Source organism: Gekko japonicus, unplaced genomic scaffold, assembly GCF_001447785.1.
Source record: "Gekko japonicus isolate JY-2015 unplaced genomic scaffold, Gekko_japonicus_V1.1 scaffold2663, whole genome shotgun sequence".
Taxonomy (NCBI): Eukaryota; Metazoa; Chordata; class Lepidosauria; order Squamata; family Gekkonidae; genus Gekko; species Gekko japonicus.
Genome location: NW_015168125.1, coordinates 24,362 through 29,881, shown reverse-complemented (window position 1 = coordinate 29,881; position 5,520 = coordinate 24,362). Strand labels below are relative to the sequence as shown.

General features: G+C 49.9%; 1 protein-coding gene across 1 annotated transcript in view; it reads left to right on the top strand.

The window, feature by feature from the left end:
- The window catches only part of LOC107113550 (4-aminobutyrate aminotransferase, mitochondrial-like), a gene marked incomplete at its 3' end in the record, with an annotated part of 29,464 nt that overhangs the window by 268 nt on the left and 23,676 nt on the right, over nt 1-5,520 (top strand). The gene's annotated exons all lie outside the window — the stretch shown is intronic.

Genomic DNA, 5,520 nt, shown 5'->3' with positions numbered 1-5,520 from the left:
CGCGATGATGATTAAGCGGATACTCGTTCAGAAATGTGAGCTGCCCATAGGGAATTATGCAGTCTCTAGGAATCTCCCGGATCTTATTTTATTTTTTTGCTGGGGGGGGGGGTTTCCATCCATCTTGGTGTAGCCCTTTCTAAATGCTGCCCTCCCCCCAATATCTTCATTATCCCCCCCCTTTTTGCAGAAGCCTTCCCAATATCCCCCCCCAGGTTGTTTTTTTGGGTGGGGGGCTCCTAATATCCCCCACGTTTTGTGCTTTTTGGAGGAAATCCCCCCCCCGAACCCCCTCCTTTTCCTATCTGCGTATCCAGAGCTCTCCAGCACTGCTGCTTGGGGGAGGGGGGGGGCGTCCCTAATTTTTAATTTGAATGATTACTGTATTCCCCCGCCCCCACGTCCTAGGGTTGCCGGCTCTAGGTTGGGAAATACCTGGAGATTTGAGGGGTGGAGCTTGAAGAAGGCAGGGATTTGGGGGGACGGGAGGGACTTCAATGAGGGTATAATGTTCTAGAGTCCACCTCCCTAAGTGGCCATTTTTCTCCAGGCGAGTGAATCTCCGTTGCCGGGAGATCAGTTGGGGTAGCAGGAGGTCTCCAGCTGTCACCTGGAGATTGGCAACCCTACCTTGGGCTCTTCCTCCTCACAACAGCCCTGCGAGGTAGGCTAAACTGAGGGCAAGCGACTGACCCAAGGTCACCTAAATGAGGCTTGGGGATGAGCTGGCACCTGAACTCGGGCCTCTCCAGACGCTGCATCGTGCAATCTTTCTGGCTCCACTGCCCCTTGCGTCTCCTCCAAACCCCAATAATGTACACGGAATGTTTCTAGATTTCCCTTCATTCCCACCCTCCCTCTCCCCGAGGTCTATTGTGAGTCTGCGTAATTGCTGAGCCCCTTACCACCTAAGAACATCAGAGAAGCCAATGCTGGATCAGCCCAATGGCCCCTCCAGTCCAACACTCTGTCACACAGTGGCCAGAAATACCAGGTGCCCTCAGGAGGTCCAGCAGTGGGGTCAGGACACTAGAAGCCCTCCCACTGTTGCCCCTCCCCCAAAACACCAAGAAGACAGAGCATCACTTGCCCCTGCCTGAGAGTCCCTATCTATAAAGGTAAAGGTTCCCTTGCTCGAAAGCCAGTCGAATCCGACTCTAGGGTTGCGGTGCTCATCTCCGTTTCAAAGCCGAAGAGCCAGCGCTGTCCGAAGATGTTTCCGTGGTCATGTAGCCGGCATGACTAAACGCCAAGGCGCACGGAACGCTGTTACCTTCCCACCAAAATCTACTTGCAATTTCTTGCTTTCGAGCTGCTAGGTTGGCAGGAGCTGGAACTAGAGATAGGAGCTCACTCCGTCATGCGGCACCCGGGTCTGCAACTGAGCCACCACAGCTCCATTCCCTATCTATACCTTGTGGCTAATAGCCACTGATGGACTTCTGCTCCATATGTTGATCCAATTCCCTCTTGAAGCCGTCCATGCTTGTAGCCATCACCACCTCCTGTGGCAGTGAATTCCATGTGCTGATCACTCTTTGGGTGAAGAAGGACTTCCTTTTATTCGTTCTAATTCGACTGCTCAGCAATTTCATGGCGTGCCCACGAGTCCTTGTATTGTGAGAAAGGGAGAAAAGTACTTCTTTCTTGACCTGCTCTATCCCACCTCCCTAGACCAACCCCCAGGCCCCCTTTAAAGGTCCTCCTACTTCCAAAACCTCCATCTCCTTCCTTCTCCACCCTGCCTAGCGTCCTCTGATGGCACCTGGAAAGGGCAGAAGACTCCTTCGGGCCTTTGCCCCAGGGTAACTTTTGTCAGAGAGAGGTTTTGCAGTTTCCCTCGGACTTCTCCCAGCCTCACTCCCAGACATTCAAAGTCAATATTGTGACAAGATTCCTAATTTCCTACCAAGGCCCGGGCTGCTAGCGGTCATCAGTTTGATTAATCAGCTGAGGCGTCCCTCAATCGATAGCTGGGGGGCTCCAAGTCAAAGAGGCACGCTGGATTTCCCTCCCCAGTTTTTCGTTCTGTAAAAGGTAAAGGTTTCCCTTGCTCGAAAGTTGAATCCAACTCTAGGGGGCGGTGCTCATCTCCGTTTCTGAGCCGAAGAGCCAGCGCTGTCCGAAGACTTTTCCTGTGGTCATGTGGCCGGCATGACTAGATGCCAAGGTGTACGGAACTCTGTTACCTTCCCACCAAAGCGGTACCTATTTATCTACTTGCAATTCCTTGCTTTCGAACTGCTAGGTTGGCAGGAGCTGGGGCCAGAGACAGGCACTCACTCCGACAAGTGCTTCCGCATCCCTGCCAGGTAGGTTGACAGAAGTCACCCAGCCAATGCTCCCTCTAAGCTGTGGAGTCCTGTGAGCAAAAATTCTACTTTCTGAGCTGCTGGCATTAAAGTTGTGAGCTACTGTCTAAATTTGGCTACTGCCTAACTTAGTTTGCTCTGGAGCCATCCATCCTGAGCAAAGACAAAAATGTGTGAGCCGGAGGCTAAAAACCTGTGAGCTAGCTCACACTCACTCTGCTTAGAGGGAACACTGAAGCCAGCTACCCAAAATATCATTCTTCTGTGTTCACGTTTCCCTCCCAGGAAAGAGAACTGGGAGCCAGTTTAATGAAGGAAAGGTGTTGCGGGGGGGGGGGGGGGCCTCCTGTCTTATATAACCTCCCTTTCCACTCTGGCGGTCCTTTAACGTTCCCACCCCCGCAATGTTGTTTCTGTCCCCGTTAGGGATCTCCCCCCCCACCATCAAGTCACAGCTCGAAACTGTTTCGACCCCAAACCAATTTCCACTGAACGTTGGTTTACGAAGCTATGGGACTTATTAACTATGGATACAATACCATACAAAGAATTGAAGAAAAAGGACTTACCACGGACTTATTGACCAAATGGTTACCTTTCTTGGAATATATACATAATGAGAGTTCACCACCTCGATGCAAAATGCCTGCAAAATACAAAGAAATACTCACCTGTTTATAAAACTTGCCTGTTCTTTAATAGACAATATTATTTAACTTCTTACCTGTATTTTTTAGCACTGTTTTGTAAGAACCACCTAGTTCATGGTTTAATGCGTGTAGTTCTAGTTATGTTTCACTGTTTATAAATGTTATCTAACATGAAAATTAAAAAAATATATACAAAAAATAAAAAAGTCACAGCTAGGGATGCCAGTCTCCAGGCGGGACCTGGGGATACCCCAGAATCACAGCTCATCTCCAGACTACAGAGATCAGTTTCCCCTGGAGAAAATGGATGCTTTGGAGTGTGGACTGTAGGGCATTGTACCCCACTGGGGTCCCTGTCCTCCCCAGGCTCCAACCCCAAACCTCCAGGAGTTTCCTAACCTGGATTTGACAACCCAAATCCCCCATGCCTAGCGGTGGCCAGGGGGTACCTGGCAACCCATCAGAGCTCATTTACAGGGACCCCGTAGGGCTCTCAAGGCACGAGATGTTCCGAGGTGGCTTGCCCGTTGTCTGCCGCCTTTCTCCCGGCCTTGGTATTCCTTGGAGGAATCCCCTCCAAATATTTGCAAGGGCCGATTTGGCTTCGCTTCCAAGAACTGGCCGTCTAGGCCAGGGCCCATTCGAGATCCCCCCCCCAAAAAAACGCACACACAATCCCTTCGTTTTCCCCCTCCTCCTTGGAAGAACGCTCAAGGCCTCCTTTTTCTTCTTTCATTCCAAGCTGTCGCGGTTGGGGTGGCGTTGCCTTGTGCTTGACATGAAGGGGCGACGCGGGCAGAGTTGTGTCTCCCCGGCGGTGGATTGATGCCAGCGGGTCCTGCTTGCCACTGGGCCAGCTGGAACCAGACGCAAGACCTCTGTCTGCCCTCCCCGTTATCAGCGTGTGCATTCGTGTTGGGGTGCGGGGGACAGAATTCATTGCACAGTGGAGAGAGGTGGAAACAGCTGGACGTTTGCTCTTCGGTCCGCGCAATTAGATTTGGCCAGGGCCGAAGGAACGCCTAGGCAGCTAGCCTCCATCCGGCCCAGCATGGTCTATCAGGCCAGGTGAAACACCTGGAGACAGTAGGAATCAAACCCGGGACCGTCTGCATGCAAATCGGGTGAGCAACTGCAAAACTCCGACTCCCCCCCCCCCATTTAAACATTGCCTGGATGATAAACAAGCACTCGAGAGGCTTATTCTTCTCGCATTCCAATGGAATGTTGTTTTCATGACACTTATGTAGCATTCAGTAGCTTGAAGGATGAGGAGGAGAAGAGGAGGAGGAGGAGGAGATTGGATTTATACCCTGCCCTTCACTCAGAGTGGCTTACAATCTCCTTTCCCTTCCTTTCCCCACAACAGACACCCTGTGAGGTAGGCAGGCCTGAGAGAGCTCTTTCGAGGACTGCCCTTGAGAGAACGGCTCTGAAATAACTTGTGACTGACCCAAGGTCACACCAGCAGCTGCACGTGAAGCGGTGGGGAATGAAACCCGGTTCTCCCAGATGAGAGTCTGTGCTCCTGGCCACTACACCAAACTTGGCTCTCTTAGGGTTAGTTTAGGGATGCCAAGTCCAGATTGGGAAACACCTGGAGATTTGGGGGGTGAACCCTAAGGAGGGCAGGGTTTGGGGAGGGGAAGGGACTCCAGTGGAGCATATTGCCATAGAGTCTACCTCCCAAGCGGGCCATTTTCTCCAGGGGAATTGATCTCTGTCGCCTGGAGATCAGTTGTCGTTCCAGGAGATATCTAGCCGCCACCTGGAAGTTAAATGCAAGGGGGAAAAACATGCACAAATTACAAGAAATAAATTATATATATTATAAATGTTGAACACTTATTAAAGAGATACTAATACCCATGTACTCTATTCGTACAACTATTCCAAAGTCTGAGACATATATACGTTCAGTCGTAATCATTCCCATTCTCTGGGCTTTTTTTTGTAGAAAAAGACCAGCAGGAACTCATTAGCATAATAGGCCACACCCAACAGCAGACACTCATTGGCATATTAGGCCACACCCCCATGTTACCATCGCCTCGCGGGTGTGGCCTATTATGCTAATGAGTTCCTGCTGGGTGTGGCCAACTCGGGAGCCAGCCGGAACTCCGTTCCTGTGCGTTCCTGCCCAAAAATAGCCTTGCCCATTCTCATCCAATATATTTAAAGGAATGAAGTGCCTGTGTTGGAAAATGTTGTCAATTGGTTGTTTTCAAAATATAGCAGTTAAGTCCTTCAAAACAGTTTGTGCGTGGAGACTTTCTCCAGTCGCTGTGCACGCACTTAGAAATTGTATTGTCTGAAAGACTTATCGGCTGTGTTCTGAAAACAACGAACTGTTTTGGAGGACTTAACTGCTATATTTTGAAAACAACAAATCGATGACTTTTTTTGACACAGGTACTTTATTCCTTTAAATAGATCAGATGAGAAGGGGAATAATTATGGACGGAACGTAGATGTACATCAGACTTTGGAATTGTTGTATGAATAGAGTACATGGATATTAGTAACAATAATTACAAACGTTTGCCATTCAGAATGCC